The 22,800-nt window shown below is 39.7% G+C and overlaps 1 long non-coding RNA gene across 1 annotated transcript in view; it reads right to left on the bottom strand.

Annotated features, from left to right (window-relative positions):
• LOC115659679 overlaps positions 1 to 22,800 on the bottom strand; it is an 80,861-nt gene that overhangs the window by 35,018 nt on the left and 23,043 nt on the right. Inside the window, exon 3 of the long non-coding RNA XR_004002628.1 lies at positions 21,546 to 21,655. This is a non-coding gene — a long non-coding RNA (uncharacterized LOC115659679). The remainder of the gene's footprint in view (positions 1 to 21,545; positions 21,656 to 22,800) is intronic.

The raw sequence follows: 22,800 nt of genomic DNA, 5'->3' as shown, positions 1-22,800 counted from the left end.
ACACTGGAATAGATTGCCTAGGGAAGTTGTAGAATCTCCATCTCTGGAGATATTTAAGAGTAGGGCCATGGCTACACTTACAATTCTGCAGCGCTGGTAGTTACAGCTGTGTTCGTACAGCTGTGTAGGGCCAGCGCTGCAGTGTGGCCACATTTGCAGCATTTGCAGCGCTGTTGGGAGTGGTGCATTGTGGGCAGCTATCCCAGCATTCAAGTGGCTGCAACGTGCTTTTCAAAAGAGGGGGGTGGGGTGGAATGTGACAGGGAGCATGGAGGAGACAGACAGAATGGATTTTTGGAGTTGACACTGTTCTCAGCTCCCTGCCTTGCAAGTTCTAAGGACTGGAAGACACACAGTGCCTACCTTCAACCATTTTAAAAGTTCTGACCCCCTTCCCCCACTCCTTTCTCATTCACTAAATGCAAGTTATGTACTCCTAAATAGCCGTCAGACCAGATAAGCATCTGCTCAACATGGACCTCCCCCTCTCCCTCTGCCGTGTGAGAGTGCTGTTTCTCTCTTCAAGCAAACAGCTGTGAACATTCCAAAGTAATTCCCCTGCCTGCCTCCGCTCGCTCAGCAAACAGGAGCTGTGTTTGTTTTTTAAATAAGCAGTTTGGCTGAACTCCGAGCTCTCCCTTTCTTCCGGTTTGTTGTGGACATGAATTCTGGGATACCTCCTTATACCCTGGAGGTCAATAAAAGCGCTGGTGGGGTCCACACTTGCTGACCAGTGCTGGATCACCAGCGCTGGAATTGCTACACCCGAGGCTCGACCGGGTGTACAGCCAGCGCTGCAACCAGGGAGTTGCAGCACTGGCAGTGCTTTGCGAGTGTGGCCACATCCTAAATTGCAGCGCTGTAACCCCCTCACCAGCGCTGCAACTCTCTAGTGTAGCCATGGCCTTTGTTAGATAAATGTCTATTAGGGATGGTCTAGACAGTATTTGGTCCTGCCATGAGGGCAGGGGACTGGACTCGATGACCTCTCAAGGTCCCTTCCAGTCCTTGAGTCTATGAGTACAACACTCTAAATCAGTAGTAGAAGTCAACGGAATTACAGTAATATAAGTGAGATCAGAATCATGTCCATTGACTTTTAATAGGACTTCTAGACATGAAAATACATGGATTGTGATCAGGTTAGCAATATAATATTGTAGGGTTTCAACTTCACCCCTCCCATTTTGCCCAGAGTCTTGCAGATTAGGTTTCTAAATGGAGGGGCAGGGACATGAAGGAGGGAGTCTAGGAGGACACAAATTCCTTCATAGACAGGTTCTCACTTAAAGAACATTAAGCGCATAAGGACAATAAAAACTGTTCAAAGACAGCTCCCCCCATTTACATTCAAAGTCCAGCATTGCCCCTACAGAGGAATTGCAAATATGCCAGTGAATACTGAAATTACCATATATTGTGAATATACTACAAGTGCCTAGTGGCATTATTCAGTAATGAGTATCATTTTTAGAAGGCTTCATAAATATTTCTTTGAAACTACCATAAACACTTGCTCATGAACAGGCAAGCAGAACTGAATATTTGTCCTGTCATGATTGAGTTATGTCGATGTCCTCCTAGTAAAGTTCTGATGCTGGCTGGATTAATATAATCACAACGTGATTAACACACTATGTCCAGGTGGTGCCACTATCAGAATCACAATCAGAATCATTGTACAAAATACAAGTTTTGCATTGTGCAGCAGAGACACACACCCATGCAACTACTTTTATCGAGTTTCACTCAAAATTTGAGTCCTCTCTGCATTATATTACTCAAGTATATTGAGATATAAAATACAACAACCTTAGAATAACAGATCTAGAAGACAGATGCACTTTGAAGTCTATTGAAAATGTTGCACCACGGTGGCACATATTCAGATTTCCCACTTAGTTAAATGAGAAACAGAACAAAGGAAATATGGAACCACTTTGTACTCACGTAGTTGACAGGCATAGGAGAGTCTAAGCCATTGGCTAATGTAATCTTATTTCAAATGGTTTCTGTGGATTTGTCCTGCACCATTTATGTCAATGGATGTTTATCAACTGACTTGAATGGAGGCAGGATCAAAACCTTTAAGCAGATGACTACCTAGATCCAGGGGTAAAAAAAACATGTGACAGGAAATTCATGTCACTTCAAACATAAGTTTGAATGTGCATGTACAAATGTCTTGTCTGGCTTTTTGTAACTGACCTGACAACTTTTTCTTTGGATTTTGGTATACCCTAGCATAATACTGAAATATTCAGGTCTGACTTTTGGGTCAGGGGAATTAAAAGGATGTTGGAAAAGTTCTTTGTCTTTAGAGCAGTGGTTCCCAAACTTGTTCTGCTGCTTCTGCAGGGAAAGCCACTGGCGGGTTGGGCTAGTTTGTTTACCTGCCACGTCAGCAGGTTTGGCCAGTCGTAGCTCCCAGTGGCCACAGTTTGCTGCTCCAGGCCAGTGGGGGCTACTAGAAGTGACAGCCAGTACATCCCTTGGCCCGTGAACTGCAGCCACTGGGAGCCGCGACCGGCCAAACCTGCGGACATGGCAGGTAAACAAATCAGCCCAGCCCAGCACTGGCTTTCCCTGCACAAGCGGCGAACAAGTTTGGGAACCACTGGCTTAGAGGACTTTTTTCAGCTGATGAAGAATGCTAATGTCCTTTCTGTGGTGAAGAAAATAAATACAATTAATGTTATAACACAACAAGAATTGGTGTGTAAAGTATTATTGCTTGTAAATCCTGAGCATCATAGTGATGCAATATATCCAGAGAGATGGAGAGGTCCTAAATAGCATCCCTTAGTTTCCCCTTTGAAGTCTGGAATACCTAGAGAAAGAGGCTTCTTATAGCCGAGAAAAATTGTGAACTTTGATCTTGGGTTTGTGGGAAATGTAGTGTAGAAACTAGTGCTTGTGATTGGTTAAGTTAAAGTGTGCTTTAGTAGGGAAAACAGAGTATTACAGGGTACTAGGTTGTCTCGCCTGTTTGTAGCACAAATGAATTAACAGTGGAGTGGTATTGTTTGCTTTTAAAAATAGAGAGGAAGATTTCCCTTCTTTTGTGTGGGATTAAGGCTACTTTCCTTCACAGTCTAAATTTCCTCTAAGCTGAGTGGCCGTGCGGCCACACAGCAGACTATCTGCGGCTGCACAGGTGTGCAGGGGGGAGAGGCACTTTTCCCTCCAGCCCTGGAACTGCTGCGGCTGGGGAGAGGTGCCTCTCCCAAGTCCCGGGCTGCTGTGGTGAGAGAGGGCTGGGCGGGAGTCCTCTCTCCCCACCGCAGCCTTGGGGAAGCCTTCACTCCAAACCCCTCATCCCCGGCCCTGCCCCACAGCCTGCACCCCCAGCCAGAGCCCTCACCCTCCCCTGCACTTCAACCCTCTGCCCTAGCCCTGAGTGCCCTCCCACACTCTGAACCCCTCAGCACCACCCTCCACCACACATCACCTCCGTATTATTGCACATAACAAAATTTATTCCGCACATGGATGTAAAAAATTAGACAGAACATTGCCTACAGTCATCTGCAAGCTATTCCTCTTCATTCTACTTAGCAGGTGATATGATGCAGAGAGAGAAAGCAGCTTCTCCCCTTCCCTGGGGGAGGTGCAGCATTCATTCACCCCATCTTGCACCTCAGTACTGCTGGCCAGTTCTGGAGGAAGGGTCAACAGTGGCCTGCTTTTCCCTATGGTCACAGTTGCAGGGTTAGCAGTCCCCTTTCTGGTCTCCCTGACAGCAACTGCCTCAGGTGCTCAACCTGTTGTCCCTAACTTGTCTTGGGGTTAAAATCTCATGATTCTTGCACTCTTAAACTGGGGCCTGGGTATAATACCCCATGAATACCAACTGCTCATCATCCTGCAGATATGATTAGGTATTGGGCACCTGTATTTCCTCTCCTTTGGAACCTGAGACCATTGATAGAAACCAACAGACTTACTTTTTTATTCAGCAATTAAAACAAAGCATTAGAGAAAAAAGGGATTTTAAAGCAACAACCTACAGCCAGCAGATTTAGTCTAATCTAATTTTAACCTCCCTATAAGATAAATCAGATGGGATTTCCTCTCCAGTTACAGGAACAGAACAGAAACAAGTTACATTCTCCTAGAAAACCCAGATCTTCCTGTGCTTCTGAAGGACTCCCACTCTGGTTCTCTCTTGTTCAGACTGATTTGGTTCCTCCCCATGAGAGCAATAGTTCAATATTTCACTGCTAGAAATTTCAGAAGCAGAAAGAGGGAAAGCAATTAAGCAGCTGAAAAACAGCAAAGTCCCAGATCAAGATAAGGTCATTGTTGAAATGCTTAAAGCTGAGGACGATGTGGTAACACATGAAATGCATAAACTTTGTAATACAGGTTGGGAGAAAGACTTCCAGCTGGAAACTGAAAGACAAGTGAGATCTGTAAATTACCAAAGAAATGTAACTAACCTGCATATGATAATTGGTGATGGATACCTCTACTTGCAGTACCCAGAAAAGTTTTGTGTAGTGTAGATTGAACAGAATCACACTAGATTCAGATGAAAGATTGTGTAATGAGCAAGCAAGCTTCAGCTCAAAAAGATTGTGTGCAGATCACATCTTTAACTTGAGATGATTGATTAAGAAAAAGCTTTGCCTGCCAGAGGAGACTAGTCTTGAACTTAACAGTTTTCACCACAGCTTTTGACCACCTTCACAGCGTCGCTACAGAAGAGCTTGTGACAATATGGGCTCCCTAGAAAAGATAGTGTCACTGATCACAATGCTGTATGAAGGTTAAAAATGCTGTATAATGACAGAAAATGGAGAGACTAATTGGTTTGATATCATCACTGGAGTGTGGCAGGGTTGCATGTTATCATCCCGTGTCATCTGCATTGTGATAGATTACATGATGCAAACAGCAACCTCAAAAGAAGATACCGGAGTTATGTGAAGTAGAGGAAAATGTCAAGATCTTGACTTTGCAAATCACATTGTTCTATTGAACACAGATGATGATGGCATGAAAAAAGATTATAATGTCAAATATGAGTCTGCCAAAGTAGGATTAAGAACCAGCCAAAAGAAAATGAGTCATGATAGTTGAATGAGGAGTCAATAATGATAGTACATATGTGACTGACAGCAATGAGTGCAGCATGATTAAGAATTTTGAATGTCTTGGAAACACAATCACCATTCATGGACAACTTCATAAGGTGGTGAAAGCAAGAATCTGCAAAGTAAGTGGAACTTTTTCAATAATAGTAAATAACTGGAAAAAATAAGAAGATCCTCACAAGAACAGGAAACTTCATTGCATAAGAGATGTTTGAGGAGAATACCTGGAGTCTGCTGGTGGCATAAAGTAACCAACACTGATGTGTCACACAGGACTGGTCAAAAGACTGTGTAGACAAATGATTCAAGAAACAAGGCTGAAGTGATTTGGATATGTTTTACAGATGTCAAAAATGTGTTCCTAGACAAGCCCTTGAATGGTTACCCATCTGGTGGAAGATGGAAAAGAGGAGGACAACAGATGACACATACGAAAACTATTGAGAAGGATGCTGCTGTCATGGAACAAGACTGTGATGGAGCAAGAAATGTGGCATTAGACAATTGGATGTGGAAACACTGGGTTTCCTCATGTGTCACAAGGCTTCTGATCTGATCATGAGAGTGGGTGAGAGCCATTAAGGCTACTCACTCTGCCATCACCTCTTAACTGCCTTTAAGGGTAAGCTCTTAGACAATTATTAGAGAGGGGTTAGGATCTGCTACTCAGTCAGACCCTAGGATGAAATAACCATCATCATTTATGGTACAGACCACCACACAAGTGACAGATCCAGAGACAGTATCTGTAATTATTAAAGAGCACCTGTAACATTGTCACAACTGTGCTTTTATGTTGGACAATCTAATAAAGGTGATGGCACTAAGTTTACATCATCTATGTTCAGGGAAATGCAGAGACTGTGCCTGTGCCCAGCCCCACAAGAGGGGCACAATGAAGTAGGAAGACTCCTCAAACCCTCCTTGTACACAGGAGGAGCCAGTCTCACCTTTCTAGTCTGTCCTAGAGCTACCATGCAAGTAAACAAACTAATGCATGTTCCTCAATTAACCTTTGTAACATAGAGGCACTCTCAGCTCCTCAGGTGTTAGAAAAACATTTGACACAAGACACACAGTTGTTAATTCACAGGCAGAGGCCAGGTCGCTAATGCACAGGGGACATATATTTGAACAAATCTTTCTTGTTTTTATATTGTTCTATCACAAGGTCACACCTAAACTACATATTGAAAATTCATCTGTAAGTAAGCTAGTGAGCACTCTAGATCTATTAAATCTGTTTGGGGCAGCTTTTCATATTCATTTTTAAGACTAGAACAGGAGTGGATTTTAATACAGCCCTAACTTATAATAAGATAGACTACTGCAACAGGTCTTCAAAAACTTGTCAATTTGGTTGAGGTAATGAAAAGGTACTGCCTCAGAGTTATTCACAGGACTAAGTACAGGAGTGTTTTGGTAATATGAGTGCTGTGATAACCTTATCTAATTGCAAAGGCAGTACTGGAAGGTGTGAAGCCAAATCAGAAATTTAACCACAATGCAATTCAAATTCTGATTTATGTAGTTTACTTACTGCATATTTTTGGGCCCAATTTTCAAATATAATGACCTAGAGTTAGGTATTTAAATTGATATTTCAGAACCTCACTTTTGAGTTAAGTGATTAAAATAGATATTTAGGAGCATCAATATGGATTTAAGCTACTTCTAGGCACCCAAGTTTGAAAATTAGTCCTGTTCATCTTCTGACAATATGAAAAGTGTCCAGACTAGAACTAGTCAAACTATTTATTACCAGGATAGTTCCTTTGATGGAAAGTTAATCATTCCCAAACTGATCAGCTGTATTTGTTGTTCATAAACAGCCTGAATAGTTTGTGAGAACAATTTTTCAGATAGTAGGTTATCAAATCATAGTTCACTTTATGTATTTGTTTCTAATCTTAATCACATTGTATTGTTTCTGCTTCCTGATTGGATGACTGAATATTTTTAAATAGAAAAATAAAAAAATAGTGAATAATGCTCTTTCTGGTAAAAAAAATTGAATAAATCATCCCAGCCACTGCAAATATTTTCCAAATACTTTGGAGCCATCTGAACAGATGTGACTAAAAATAAAATGACTCTATGAACTAGAATGAGCTGAAGTTAGCACTTCTTTTCATGAAATAGTAGTGGTTCAGAATTCTTTTATTATTAAATTATTTAACAGCTCCAATATAGCCAGATACCACAGATTTCTTGGTAGCAAAATCTTTCCTCTTCTCTTTAGCACAGAGATTTATTTTCTACTGTACATATGGCTACTTGAGGAATTGTTGAACTCAAAAGCAAGCAAACAAAACTACAGCCTTGTTTTAGGGCGTTAGATTTTTATTATGTTTCATTCTTATAGAAAGTGCATTTTACAACCCAAGTGCCACATGCTTCTTGTGAAAGCAAAATTGCAATATGTATGATAATATTTTATCTAGCAGTGACAAGGCCGGGCAATTTGGTGACTAATATAGTAGTGAGGTTTTTAGAGTAGATTATCCCAATTTACTTTCTGTGCAACAAGATGAAGAAAAACACTTTCTCCCATGCAAAACACTTTTTTATTTGCCTTTGCAGGGGCACCAATATTTCACCTGAATTTACCTTGCCACATCCAGTAAGTATGAAACAATCTGCTGTTATCAAATATGAAATTTTGGGAAGGAATCACAATGGCAAATTATAACAATATTTTTTAAAAGTCAGATATAAGCTTAATAGGGTAAGACCAGAGGTAAATGCAGATTTTCCATGTGAGCTAATTCAAGCTGCCTTATAATTAGAATATGTAGATCAACATCTGTCAAAGCTTTGGTGGCCTGACATCCTTGGTTCTATATTTATTTGCTATACAGTTTCATTTACCCTAGTGATTCAGCAGACTGTGTGATATTTCTGAGATTCTCCCATTGATTGTATAGACCCATTTAGAAAGTTTTCTCTTCACGTGTGAAGTATGAAAGCACTAACAGTTTAGCTTTCCAGAGTGAAGTCCTGGTCCCATTGAAGTTAATGGGAGTTTGCCAGGATCTGAGCAACTGAGTTCAATGTTAACATGTAAAAACCATGAGCCACATCCTCAGCTTCTGCATATTGTTGTAGCTTTATTGACTTCACCGGAGATAGGCCAATTTATACTCACTGGAGATCTGGCCTGGTGTCTTAATTTATTTCAATCATTTGTGTCAAGATATGGCACAGCACATGTTGCAGTAATTTTATATGCTCATTTGCTGTCGCTGCATGCCAAGTCAAAACTGGAGGAGTTCTACCTTACCAAAAATGTTCAAAAACATATTAAGAAAGGGGAAAATCTCAAGAAAGTATATTGAATAGTAATTTTTTTTCTATCCCTTTGCATCTAAGTACTGATTTTGCAACACTGAAGTCAGCAGGGATTTTGTTGTTGGTTTTAAAATGATGAGGATTAGGCCCATAAAACCTATCAATTTCTACGTTTATCTATTATATGTGCAAATAAACTCACAAGACAGCTATAAAATTGTTCTTTATTATAAAATATTGTATACACGTAATAAGATTTTAAAAACTGGCTTTCAAGATTGCAAAAGGAAAAAGGAAGACATTCAGGAAAGATTTCTGAAGAAGAAAGGGTTTATTTCTATAAAGTTTCTATATAAGTGTTTTCAGAAAGTCCTCTCAATTGTGTATGTTTAATAGATTATCAGAAATGGCCCTTTTAAAGCTTGATTGTTAAGTTATTTAAAAGACTCCTGGAGTTATATGTGGCACAAGCCAAAAATGTTTAGCAAGAGTTCATGTTTTGATTGTGTTAGGTATAGCTCAAGCTGAGAAGGAAAAAAATAATCCCAGAAAACTGAAGCATAACTCACATTAGTCTGTCTTTCCAGTGACTGGTCACAATATTTTAGAGAAAAAATGTAGAGAGAAAATTTCAAGGCTGCTGGATTCAAAATGTTACAGTTTTGTCTTACTTCTATAAACTGCACAGAACTCAGAGGATGGGCCAGATCCTCAGCTAGTGTTAACTGTCAAAGCTTCTCTGATTTAAGCAGAGTTATGCACCACCTTAGGATCTGGTCCTGTGTATTTTTCCCAATGAAAATTTTTCACTGCTGATTTTATCAACTAAGGCCCCAAGTCAGTAAACTGTCCTGATTCAACAAATCACTCCAGCACATGTTAAACTTAACCATGTGCTTAAATCCCATTGATTTTAGTGCGGTTTAAGAGCATGTCTAATTTTAAGCATGAGCTTAAGTCTTTTGATGAACTGGGACCAGAAAAAAGCCAAGCTCACACAAATAGTTTATGAGAGAGTTTAGAATAGAACTAGATCTCCTGACTCTCAGTCCTGAAGTTTCCACAAGAACATCCTTCTTCTCTAGTCACTAACAATGAACCTTATTTAGTATTTTTTTAGACTCATCAAAAATCTGTTATATTTGAGTCCAGGGTAAATTTTTTCCCAATGAAACTCAAAAAAAGTTTTTTCAAATGGAAATTGCAACACACCTTTAATTAAAAGCAGTACTGGCATGTAGCTAAAATTGCACACACGTAGAATTGCATTCATTAGACACTTCCACAATATTGGGTTATAAAAATAAGCCTATTTGCAACAAAAAAAGAAATAAAATCAGAAACTCAAAGTGTATGTTAGTTATTTCTCCATAGAAAATAGCAATGCAAGAAAAATAAATTCCACACATACACAAATGAGAGCACTTGTGTGCCTCTTACTCACAGTTTTGACTCAGCAGTACAACAAAGTGCTGAACTGCACACTTAGTTGACTGAACACTGCTAGATGACTTTTGGCTGTGACCACCTAGCATAAATTATTGCATCATCATTTGTTTAATCAATGATAAAACAGCTGAAGTGGGTTTCATTTTAAATCTTCTAAAATGTATCACTTTATCTGTGGTGGCCAAGTAAAATCTCTGTGTAACTCAGCCAGTACCCTGAGCACCATTTAATGAATTTTTAAATACATTTGCAATCACAGTTTTTATTAAGTTGTACAATAGAGTGCGTGTAAGAAAATACCTGATGTATTAGTGTTCATTTGTGAAATGCCTATTAAAATGAGAATTTCTTTTGACCAATAATTGCCTTCAAAAATGTCATTTAGCCACCTTGTATGTATCTTCTGTGTCAAAGTTATAAAAGATATATTAGAAATGGAAAAGGTACAGAAAAGGGCATCAAAAATGATTAAGGGCATGGAAATGCTTCCATATGAAGAGCAATTAAGAAGACTAGGACTGTTCAGCTTGGAAAATAGTTGATTAAGTAGGGATATGATCAAGGTCTATAAAATCATAAATGGTGTGGAGAAGGTGAAAGTGTTATTTAGCCCTTTACATACCACAAGAACCAGAGGGCGGATCTAATACAAATAAAAGAAAGTTCTTCACACAACACACAGCCAACCTGGGGAACTCATTGCCAGGAGATGTTGTGAAGGCCAAAATTTTATCTGGGTTCAGAAAAGAATTAGATATATTCATGGAGGATAGATCCATCAATGGCTATTAGCCAACATGGTTAAGAATGCAACTCCATGGTCTGGGTGTCCCCCTAAGTCTCTAGCTGCCAGATGCTGGGACTGGACAATAGGAGATGTATCACTTGATGATTGCCCTGCTCTTTTCATTGCCTTTGAAGCATCTGACATTAGCCATTGTCAGAAGACAAGATACTGGACTAGATGGACCATTGGTCAGAACCAAAAATGTTAAGATAGGCTGCTTTTCCAGTGTCTGAGCTTGGTGCTTGGATCAGAGCTAGATGGTGGAGACTCAGTCCAGAGAAGACAAAGATGATGCTAGTGAACTACGATTATATGTGCACTTGTAGTCAAAGAGGGATGCCCATTTTTTGTAACAATGATTCACAATGTAATAGTCCTATTGATTGTCTCATCATCAGCAATGACCAATAATGTTCTGGAAATCTTTGCTTGCCAAGTAATTTATGACCTTTCTTACTGGATGAGATTCTCTCAATAGTTACCAATGAATCTGTCACTCACACATTGGATTCACTCTGTCACCAAGTAGAGAATACAGCTGCCTGCTTCAATCCGGCAAGCTAATTCACGCAGACACAACCATGCACAGATTCTCTTGCAGGATTGATATCTTAGAGGTGTTTCGTGCTAATAAAGAACAAGGTCTGGCTAGAAAACAACAATCCTGCTTTAAAAAAAAACGACAATTATGAAAATCGATTTTGTTCTGAATGAAAGTGAGACTCTTGGAAAAATTCCTTACATATTCAGTGAGAAAGGCCCACCCACACCAGAAAAGTGGTGTAGGAGTCACAAGTTAGCCAGAATGGGCACTTGAACCTAGGCCTCAGCTAGCTGAGGTGGGTTCCTTAGCCAGTAGGCTGTTAGTTATTCTGGATACACTTCCTTCCTTCAGAAACCTTTCTAAAGATAGTTTAATCAAAATGTCTTTTATGATTTGGTCCTGTGTACATTAGACACCACCTGCCTCCTAGAAGCTAAGATCACCTGGGATGCTCAAGCTAACAATCCCTAGTACACGTTGGGATCAGGAGAAGATCTTGTCAGTGGAAGGCTCTCTGGAATTTGGTCATTCATGCCTCTGCTCAATAAACCCACAAATCTCATTTAACAACATCTCTACAGTATTTTTTCAGGCGTTTGCTGAGAAGGTTGGTTAAGTAGAGTAATTTTTTTCTCTTTTGTTTGTGGGTCCTTAAATGTCATTTTTGATCATTGAACTAATGTATTTTTAAATGTTGCTGTTAGTGTGCTTAATGAGGCTGTAATAGAGGAATAAAATATGTACATGAATGCCTTCAGGAGGGTCCTAATTTCTTTAATAGTCATAAACCCCATACAATGAATGTTGATGAAATGTCATATTTTTAAAACAGTCCCAGAAATCTAAGCTTCAGCCTGCCTTTCCCCAAGTTCCAATTCTTTTATGGAAATATTGTTGTGAATATTTCTTTCAGAAATGACTGTAATTAAAGGGGCATCATGAAGTTAAAATTTTGTTTCAGATTTAGATATTGTAAAAAATAAAATTTCACAAACCCTAAAGACCTAATGAAAAAGGTTTCCATCCATTTGTTAAAAACAAAGGAAAAAAGGGTGAAACAAACTGAAATTAACTAAAAATTGACTAAGAAATAGAAGTGAAACTTGCTACTCTATTGTCATGCCAAGGATGAGAAAAATGCAAACTTAAAGAAACAGCATAAGCAGTGAAAAGTAAACTAGGCTTAATTTTTTCTTAAAATAAAGTACTGCAAATTTTAACTTATCAGAGTCTTTTTAGAATTGTTTATTAGTTCAGATTTGTGTCCTTTAGGCAAAATGCCTACAATATCTGTAGGCCTTCTACCTGTTTTCTCATGTCCCAGCAGTTTTCTGCACCTGTTCAGCTCAATTATACAGTTGACTTGCTACTGTGAGCCAGAAGACACTTGGAAGGTACTTCAGCAAGCAACTTGCAGGCGCATCCACCTCCCCATGTTTATTCATAAAAAACAATGCAATGTTGTTTAGCCTTGCAGGCAGAAAAGAATTGAAACATCAAAATATACTGTATCTTAAAAGAGGGCTCAACTCTATACATCTCAAGGGGGCTCGGATTTAGGTCAGAATGAAAGGTTGCAATAAAAAAAATATGATTGCATAAAATTTTAGCTCCACAAAACTGGAATTTGTTGTATCATGTACTAAATACAAAGAACAAAAACTTGCGTTTTCACTAATCTCCTATACCTCAAAAACCAGTGAGGCCCTGTCTTGACCAGCACAAAAGGTGTGTATTTCAGTCATATTAGCTCAGCTGAGCTAGTGTAGCATGACTGAAAAATCCTGTTAAAACACAGGCCTAGCACTCTTGAACTGCTCCCTACTAGGCTAAAACACATATAGCAAACACCTTCAGACCTGTTAGCTGGGTTAACACTAGAACAGGCTAACTTGATTTACAAAACATTTTTTTGCCTATCCAAACACAGCCTAAACCCAGAGATCAGAAGGATCACAAACAAGCCCCTTTACTATAATGGTGTAAATCTGCATTACCCTCATGGGTAAGAGTTTTCACTATTGCACTCTTATTTATAATCAATCCATTTTCCCTCTCCAATGGGCCAAAAGGTGGTGTTCTGCAACTTGCACTTTGTCCATCTACACAAGACCCACAAAAATGGGCACTCAACCACACTGATCCTCATCGCTTCACTGTCTTTTCAGACTTTGTTATGGTACAACTAAAAAAAAAAAAGATTACTTAAAGCAACATTAAAAGCATGACCAACACAGGAGTAGGTGATTTCACGTAACATATACAATGCCACAATAACAATGATATATATGTTTATAATTGTATTATTCATTCAGAGGACCTGATTGAGAATTGTGTGCCAGTCATAACTCTGAATTTCTTTGCAATTATAGATATGTATCAGACTTTTAGTGTACACCCACTGTGACTATTGCCAAGTGAAACTTTATTTCTGATCCCAGTGCACCAGCCTTAAAATGTATCCCTTAATATTGTATTACCCATAGAATCATAGAACTGGAAGGGACCTCAAAAGGTCTTCTAGTCCAATCCCCTGCATTCATGGCAGGACTACGTATTATCTAGACCATCTCTGACAGGTGTTTGTCTAACCTGCTCTTAAAAATCTCCAATGATGGAGATTCCACAAACTCCATAGGCAATTTATTCCAATGTTAAACCACCCTGACAGTTGGGAAGTTTTTCCTAATGTCCAACCTAAACCACCCTTGCCACAATTTAAGCCCATTGCTTCTTTTCCTATCCTCAGAGGTTAAGAAGAACAATTTTTCTCCCTCCTCCTTGTAACAACCTTTTATGTACTTGAAAACAGTTATCATGTCCCCTCTCAGTCTTTCCTTCTCCAGACTAAACAAACTCATTTTTTTTCAATCTTCTCTCATAGGTCATGTTTTCTAGACCTTTAATAATTTTTGTTGCTCTTTCTGGAATTTCTCCAATTGGCCTAATCAGCACGGAGTAGAGTGGAAGAATTACTTCTCAGGTCTTGCTCATAACACTCCTGCTAATACATCCCAGAATGATGTTTACTTTTTTTACAACAGTGTTATACTGTTGACTCATATTTAGCTTGTGATCCACTATGACCCCCAGATCCCTTTCCCCGGTACTCCTTCCTAGGCAGTCATTTCCTATTGTGTATGTGTGCAACTGATTGTTCCTTTCTAAATGGAGTACTTTGCATTTTTCCTTATGGAATTTCATCCTATTTACTTCAGACCATTTCTCCAATTTATCTAGATCATTTTGAATTTTAATCCTATCATCCAAAGCACTTGCAACCCCTCCCAGCTTGGTATTGTTTGCTAACTTTATGTGTATTCTCTATGCCATTTTCTGAATTATTGATGAAGATATTAAACCGAACCAGGCCCAGAACGGATCCCTGTGGGACCCCACTTGTTATGCCCTTCCAGCATGACTGTGGACCACTGATAATTATTCTCTGGGCCTAGTTTTCCAACCAGTTATGCACCCACCTTATAGTAGCTCCATATAGGTTGTATCTAGTTTGTGTATGAGAAGGTCATGAGAGACAGTATCAAAACTTTACTAAAGTCAAGATATACCACATCTATTGCTTCCCCCCATCCACAAGGCTTGTTACCCTGTCAAAGAAAGCTTTCAGGTTGGTTTGACATGATTTGATCTTAACCAGTGGTTTTCAAACTTTTGTACTGGTGACCTCTTTCACATAGCAAGCATCTGAGTGCGACTCCCTCCCCCCACATTTAAAACATTTAATACATTTAACACCATTATAAATGCTGGAGGTGAAGCAGGGTTTGGGATGGAGGCTGACAGCTCATGACCCCCCATGTAATAACCTCACAACCCTCGAGGGGTCCTAACCCCAGTTCGAGAACCCCTGATCTTGACAAATCCACACTGTTACTTATCATCCTATTATCTTCTAGATGTTTGCAAATTAATTGCTCTATTATTTGCTACATCACCTTTCTGGGTACAGAAATTAAGCTGACTTGTTTGTAATTCCCTGGGTTGTCCTTATTTCCCTTTTTATAGATTGGCACTATATTTGCCCTTTTCTAGTCTTCTGGAATCTTTCTGGTCTTCCATGACTTTCCAAAGATAATCGCTAATGGCTCAGATATCTCCTCAGTCAGCTTCTGGAGGATTCTATGATGCATTTCATCAGGCCCTGGAGACTTGAAGACATCTAATTTGTCTAAGTAATTTTTAACTTGTTCTTTCCCTATTTTAGCCTCCGATCCTACCTCATTTCCACTGGCATTCACAATGTTAGACGTCCAATCACCACTAACCTTCTTGATGAAAACCAAAAGTCATTAAGCACCTCTGCCATTTGCACATTTTGTGTTATTGTTCCCTCTTCTCCCTCACTGAGTAATGGGCCTTCCCTGTCCTTGCTCTTCCTCTTGCTTCTAACGTAGTTGGTAGACTGTTTTCTTGTTACCTCTAGCTAGTTTGATTTTGTTTTGTGCTTTGGCCTTTCTAATTTTGTTCCTACATACTTGTGTTATTTATTCATATTCATCCTTTGTAATTTGACCTAGTTTCCACTTTATGTAGGACTCTTTTTTTCCTATTTTTAGGTCATTGAAGACCTCCTGGTTAAGCCAGGGTTCTCTCTTGCTATATTTACTATCTTTCCTATGCAGTAGGCTAGTTTGCCCTTGTGCCCTTAATAATGTCTCTTCGAAAAACTGACAACTGTCTTCAGTTGTTTTTCCCCTTAGACTTTCTTCCCATGGGATCTTATCTACCAACTCCCTGAGTTTGCTGAAGTCTGTCTTCTTCAAATCCATTGTCTTTATTTTGCTGTTCTCCCTCCTATCACTCTTTAGAATCATAAACTTTACCATTTCATGATCACTTTCACCCAAGCTGCCTTCCACTTTCAAATTCTGAACCAGTTCCTCCTTATTTGTCGAAATCAAATCTAGAACAATTTCTCCCCTAGTAGCTGTCTGAAAAAAAAATGTCTCCAATACATTCCAAGAACTTGTTGGATAATCTGTACCCTGCTGTGTTATTTTCCTAACAGATGTATGAGTAGTTGAAGTCCTCCATCACCACCAAGTCCTGTGCTTTGGATGATTCTGTTAGTTGTTTAAAAAAAAAGCATCATCCACCTCTTCTTCTGGGTTAGGTAGTCTGTAGTAGACCCCTACTATGACATCACCCTTGTTTTTACCCCTTTTATCCTTACCCAGAGACTTTCAACAAGTCTGTCCCCTATTTCCATCTCAACCTCAGTCTAAGTGTATAGATTTTTAATATATAAGGCAACACCTCCCTTTTTCCCCTGCCTGTCCTTCCTGAGCAAGCTGTACCCTTCTATACCAATATTCCAGTCATGCATATTATCCCACCAACAGTCTGTGATATCAGCTATGTTATAATTGTGTTTATTTATTAGCATTTCAAGTTCTTCCTGCTTATTCCCCATACTCCTCGCATTAGTATAGAGATATCCCTCCAAAACGTTTCGGTTACAGGCCCATGGTAGACAGCATACCTCCCAGGATGGTGTGTCAGGGCAACAGATGGTGCCTCCAACCGCCTCAGAACAGAGTCATCAACCACCACTACCCTATGTTTCCTCTAGGGAGTGGTGGCTGTGATCCTCCCAGCCTTGGGGGTACATGGCTTCTCCTCTTCCACCTTTGGGGGGTGATTGCTCATTGCCAGGGCAGCATAATATTTTTCCATCACCACTGTGGATGGGTTGGGAGTAGGGATGGAGCACTACCTGCTGTCAGAAGTAACCAGCAGCCAGTGTCATCCCTGTGACAGAGCCATATCCTCCTCCCCTGATGGTGTGACAGCAGCTCCTGATGCTCTGAGTGGCATGGTAAGGGGGTGGAGAGCAGGAGGGGGTTGGTTAAGGGGCAGAGGGTCATGGGGGACAGAGGTTTTGGAGGGGAACAGTCTGGGGACATGGAACAGGGTGGGGTTGAATAGGCATGGGAGTCCCAGGGTGCCTGTCCAGGGACAGGGGTATGGATAGGGGTTGGGGCAGTCAGGCGACAGGGAGCGGGGGGGGGTTGGATCGAGAGTGAGGTCCTGGTGGGGGTGGTTAGGGACGGGGGGGTCCTGGGAGGGGGCAGTCAGGGGACAAGGAGCGGGGGGGATGTTGGATGGGTCATGGGTTCTGAGAGGGGCGGGAAGTGGGAGGGGCAGATGGGGGTGGGGACCAGGCTGCTTGGGCAGGTCTACACTTAAAAAGCTGCAGTGAATCTTCAGCAAAGATGCTACTACATGGATGGGAGAATTTCTCCCGTCAATGTAGTTAATCCACTTCTGCAAGAAGGGGACAGTTTGTGCTGTTTACACCGGGGGTCAGTTTGGTATAACTATGCCACTAAGAGTATGCATTTTTACACACCCCTGCGCAATGTAGTGATACCAATGTAAGTTAGTATTGTAGACCTGGCTTTTAAATTACAACTCTAGAAAACATCCCTTTATAGACAAGATCAGATATAATACTTGTTCTTCAAGCCCTTAATCAAACTTCTTACAGAATTTAATAGAAAACAATTACTTTTTGTATAGATCTTTTTTCTTTTAAACCACCCAGTAGAATTTAATAGTGAATTATGTCTTTGCTGTAGAATCATATGGATTTTTTTTTAAAGAAATCCCATATTCTCTATTAAATTGCATAGGATTATTCCATAAGGGACAGCCCATGAGATTCTAAAATTTTGATTCTTGTCTCATATCAAAGTTGGCTTCATGCAAATGTTTAAAGAATGCCTAGAACAAGATAATTATATTCTCAGATAAAAAGTTATAAACCCAACTGGTAATGACAGCAATCCTTCAACTATTACAACAGGCTTAACAGAACATATCACTTCTCTTTCATGTTTTACCCTCTTTCCTTGAAACCATTTGTCTATACCAAAAGGTGAAAGCTATGTTCAAATACCAATTGTAATTTAAAAAGAAAAGATGGCATTATAGGAAAATGGGAGCACATATTAGAACTTTTGCCTCTGGAATTATGTTGCTCTTAGATTCAGGGTTCCCCCCATCCTTAAGAAAACCCCAAGAATTATTTATGTGAATACGAGTTTGAAGCAGAGTTGTCAAAAACAAAGAAATGATTCCAAAATTTTAAAAGTTGATTTTATTTCATGGTGTTCCAAATGGTTCTGATTTTTCATTACATTTTCTAATCCTTTGTTGTTGTTGTTAACCAAAAACCTGAGGGCAGATCCTCAGCTGGTGAGAATGGAGAATGATTCACCCAGCTGAGGCTCTGCCCCCAGACTAAAATAATATGCTGACAATGACTTTAAAAATATTAAAGTGTCAGGAAAAAGGTGAATCGTTTTTCATGACTATCTGGCTAGGAAAAAAGGTCATTTTTCAATGGAAAAAAAATCATGGAAAGGGTTTGGACCAGATCTAGTTTTCAGGATAAGGTACATAAGATCAGGCAGGAGGTGAGATCACCCTGGAGGTGGGATTTTCAAAAGGACTCAGTACTGCCCAAACACCAATCCCAAAGTCAATAGCGAAACTTCTGTTGACACCAATGGGAGAGTTAGGCCAATGCTGACTGCATTTCAAAATTTCATCTTAAGTATCTGTGTGTGCATACAGATCTCCCCTTCTCCTTGAAAAGAGGGAGGAAGTGGCCACCTGTGAGTCAGCAGTTCTCCTAGATAACATGAAGGGCTTTCTACAGGCTGCATGGATCCACAGCAGGAGAGGGGATAGGCGGAGGGGACATGCATAGTGTCCTCTGCCAGGCATGCAGTGGAACAGCCATAGGAAAATTAACACAGATTATATTAACTTTTCTGCATAGCTTCCTCTATACAGTGGGTCCCAAATGCAGGCACTAGTTGGGTAGGTCCTGGCAGAGTATTTCACTGAAGCTCAGGAGCATAGCTGCAAGGAGCCTAGAGCCTTTATTACCCAGCTGTAGTCCCTACTGCTCCTGTTCACTAGTATATTTTTAGTAGTTAAAAATGTCTCAATTTTTGGAAGAGAAATGGACTATCAATGGGGAAGCAGCATTACTGTGCACAAACAAGGAGGCTGGTCAGGTTGCTTCATTACTACTTTGCAAGAGGTGTCTGTAACTTGCACCGTGGAGGCACAAGATCTCAGCACAGAATACTTTGAAAATCTGAGAATCCATCTGGTTTGTAGGCTTGACTATGGGTTGCTTCTCCTGGGAGAGCAAAAATCTACTCCTTGTGACCATAGAATGAAGAAACTTGGTGGGTGGAACATTACCATGTTTCCTTGCTGTGATACGGATGGGTATTTCTGCTATGATCTGGTCCTTCAGATAGTTTGTACAGTGGCAAAAAACCTTAAATTTATCTATGACATAGAACATGAAGGACACTGTGGACTCTTTTATAACCCTCTTCTGTTTATAGCAAAAGTGTTGGTCTTACACAAACCATACAAGCTTTCCAAGTAATAAACTCTACTACCTACTTGAGATAAGAGAGTTTCGTCAGACTCTTTGCCCCTTTTCCATGTCAGTGAGTACTGTACAGGCCATCTTGACACAGTGATCATTTCCCAGGGGCTTTATGTTTTATAACCAAAGACCTTTATTACTCATGTTTTGATGACTCACTCATTAAGAGTCAAATGTCCTTCCCAGAAGACTATCTTTATGTCCTAATAATTTTTCTAGGGGCCAAAAGCATAAACCAGGTCATTGTGAGCTAATTCAAATCAATGTCTAATGACTTTCTAATTTTTATTTCACATTTGATAGCCTTGCTTTGGGCAAGGGCTCTGTTTAAATATTCATTTATCAGAGATTCTTGGGATTTCCTCAAAAGAAAGAGCTTTTTTATCCCTTTGAAATGACATTTCATCACAGATGGCATCAGTGTGAACATACACCATCCGTTTATGATCAAATTCCTGGCAGTTGGAATTCACTCTAATTTAAGCATCTCTGCTGTAAAAATTCTCTGTAGAAAAGTCACAATGAAGAAATTTGGGAAAGGATACATTCCAGTAAGCAATAAGATTTAAGTTACATTTCATGTGGTGGTTTCCACCATATTTATTCACAGGGCCATTCTAAGAAACATCAACATCATTCATGCTGAAATGCACACCTTTATATTATAATCTTTAGAAGTGTGCCATACAATCCAGAAAACCACTATGGAGAGAGAATCATGACAGAAAAGGACCTTGTTCAGCATTAGACAAGAAAGCCTGGTCCTGTGGTTATAACACTTGAATAGGAATCAGAAGAACAGAGTTTAGTTCCCACTTCTACCCCAAACTTTCTTTGTGAGATTGGACAAGTCACTTGACCTCTGTGCCTCAATTCTTTATCTATAAAATTGGGACAATACTACTTCCCTACTCTGCAGGTGTTTTATGATAAGTGCAGCAATATCTGAGGTGCTTAAGTCTCATAGGAAAAAAATGTCTCTTTTCTTCAGTTGTGATAAGTATAACCCAGTAACTGGATGGAATCCTCACCCAGCTCTCACAAACTACTCATTCATCATAAATAGTCAAAAGTCACCAACTCCTTGATTTTAATGTTATTAACAAAAGGTTAATTGAAAAATGACATCATACAAGCTCTAGCCTGACCCTTCTATCTAGGTACCTTCCCCAGCCTAAACCTTCTCCCTAGGTTTGGGTGCCCCTAAGTTTGGTTTCCTTTGACTGTGTCCCAGACCCATAGCCTTCTCTTCCCAAAGGGCTACCATCACCTCCCATATGTTAAGCGTGAAGTCTGATGAACCATAACTCCCACACTGCATTAGCAGTAATTATCCTCCTGTCTCCTTGAAGGGTTTCAAGGTCAGCTAACGTGAATCCTGCCACCCTATTGAACTTCACTTTCATTGTAGGATATTGTAATAATAAGTAAAGGCCACAAATGAACATTGGAGTCAGAGGGTATATTAAGGCTTGGGCCAGATTGGCAAATACCTACTCACGTGATTCCAATTAACTATTCTAAGCTACTCACTTCCTTACGTGTTTTCAGGATTGGGCCCTCAGAAAGTAGAGCCCTACCTCCATGTATATGCTATACATACTGCTTTACAGACAAGAGAAATTCTCATACAATTAGTTCTTTTGCTATAGTACATATGGAGACATATTTATAAATGCATAACTATGTTCTATGTACCACTGTGTGGATTCTTCTCATACAAGGGCTGAAGAGGGAGGTCAGCAAGACATGACATACTTTTTTCCACTGACAATCACAGCTGCAGAAGTTACAGCCACACATGCACTATTTTTCCTGGTGGTCAGAATTCCAGGAAGTGCACATTCTTTTGCAGTATGAGCTGCCTATCAGCCAGAACAGGGACACAGGCCTATAAAATTTTAAAGTTCTGAATAAAAATCTTTTCCTTCTTACTTGCTCAGGTGCTTCGAGTCTCTTGTTTCTTGTCGAGAAATAAATCTGCTGGTTTTTCAGTCTTCCAAAGACTGCCTCAGCAAAACCACAGAAAACAAGATATGGGGTTTCTAAAAGAAAAACAAACAGAAAAAAATAAAACAAAAATACCAAATCAAGAAAACAAACAAATTAACCAATACACATACATCATAATTAGCCTTTGTTTGTTTTTGTTTTTTGTTTTAAATGCACAGATATATTGTCCCTCATTAGCTGAGCTGGGTTTGAAAGAGATGCTGTGGGAAATGGAAAAATTGAAACAAAAGTATATTTTGCAGCAGTAGAGTAGCCTGTTTATAGTTCTAGGGGAGGCAGGCAATGCTGTGTGTGAACTCTGGCTACATTAAAGTTAATTTAGGCAGTGTGGTCTCACCTGATTCCCTTAGAGATCCCTGGAGGTACAATACATTTTGACAAATCACCTCTGAGGCAAACAAGCATGATTTGTTTTCATGAACTCTATTCTTACACTCTGATATCCTAAGCTGTAATTATTCAGTGACAGTCTGTCACTGTTATTCTGTTTCAGACACATCCAATTAAAAATAGCGCCTTGGTTCATAGTTCTCTTGTGGGTTTTATTCCCCTCAAACAGTCCTTAATTTAGCTTCTGTTGGGCCTAGAAAACACCACATTATTTGAACAGGGCAAATGCATGATTCAGAACGTAATCAGATCCAAGCAGGCTGTTCATACTAATTTGATTAGTTCTGACAAGCACAACACGAATCAGTGTATGTCTGGCTAGTATTGTGCTCCTGTCTTTGAGTTCTTACTGTTTAATAACTACACTGCTAAAACATTTGGAAAATGCTTCTTTGGGCTAAATCCACATTTCATCTGTACATACTCATCATTTCACTTTATTTAAACATTTCCCTGTCCTTTTCCAACTTCTGTCATCTTATATGCTTTAGTGGCATTTGTATTTTACTTCCATTGCAGGAACTGTGGCTAGTTCTGCCTGATGTAGTATAGTTATTATAATACAAATATCCTGCTTAGCTAAATATATCCTCTAAAATGGAAGGTAATAGGAAAATGGAACCTAGGGAATTTCCTGTGTCTTTGCCTCTGCAGCTCTGGTCCTGTGGAATATCCCATTTTCCAGTGTTTGCAACACTCAGAAGATGTCCTTTGTTTAAAAAGATAGATATGGATCACATCTCTGTGCCACTTGGGGCACTTTAACTGAAACTTATTGAACAGATAT

Source organism: Gopherus evgoodei, chromosome 11 (genome assembly GCF_007399415.2).
Source record: "Gopherus evgoodei ecotype Sinaloan lineage chromosome 11, rGopEvg1_v1.p, whole genome shotgun sequence".
In the NCBI taxonomy this organism is placed as follows: domain Eukaryota; kingdom Metazoa; phylum Chordata; order Testudines; family Testudinidae; genus Gopherus; species Gopherus evgoodei.
Note: the sequence above shows the minus strand (reverse complement) of the source record. Positions and strands in the feature narration are given on the sequence as shown.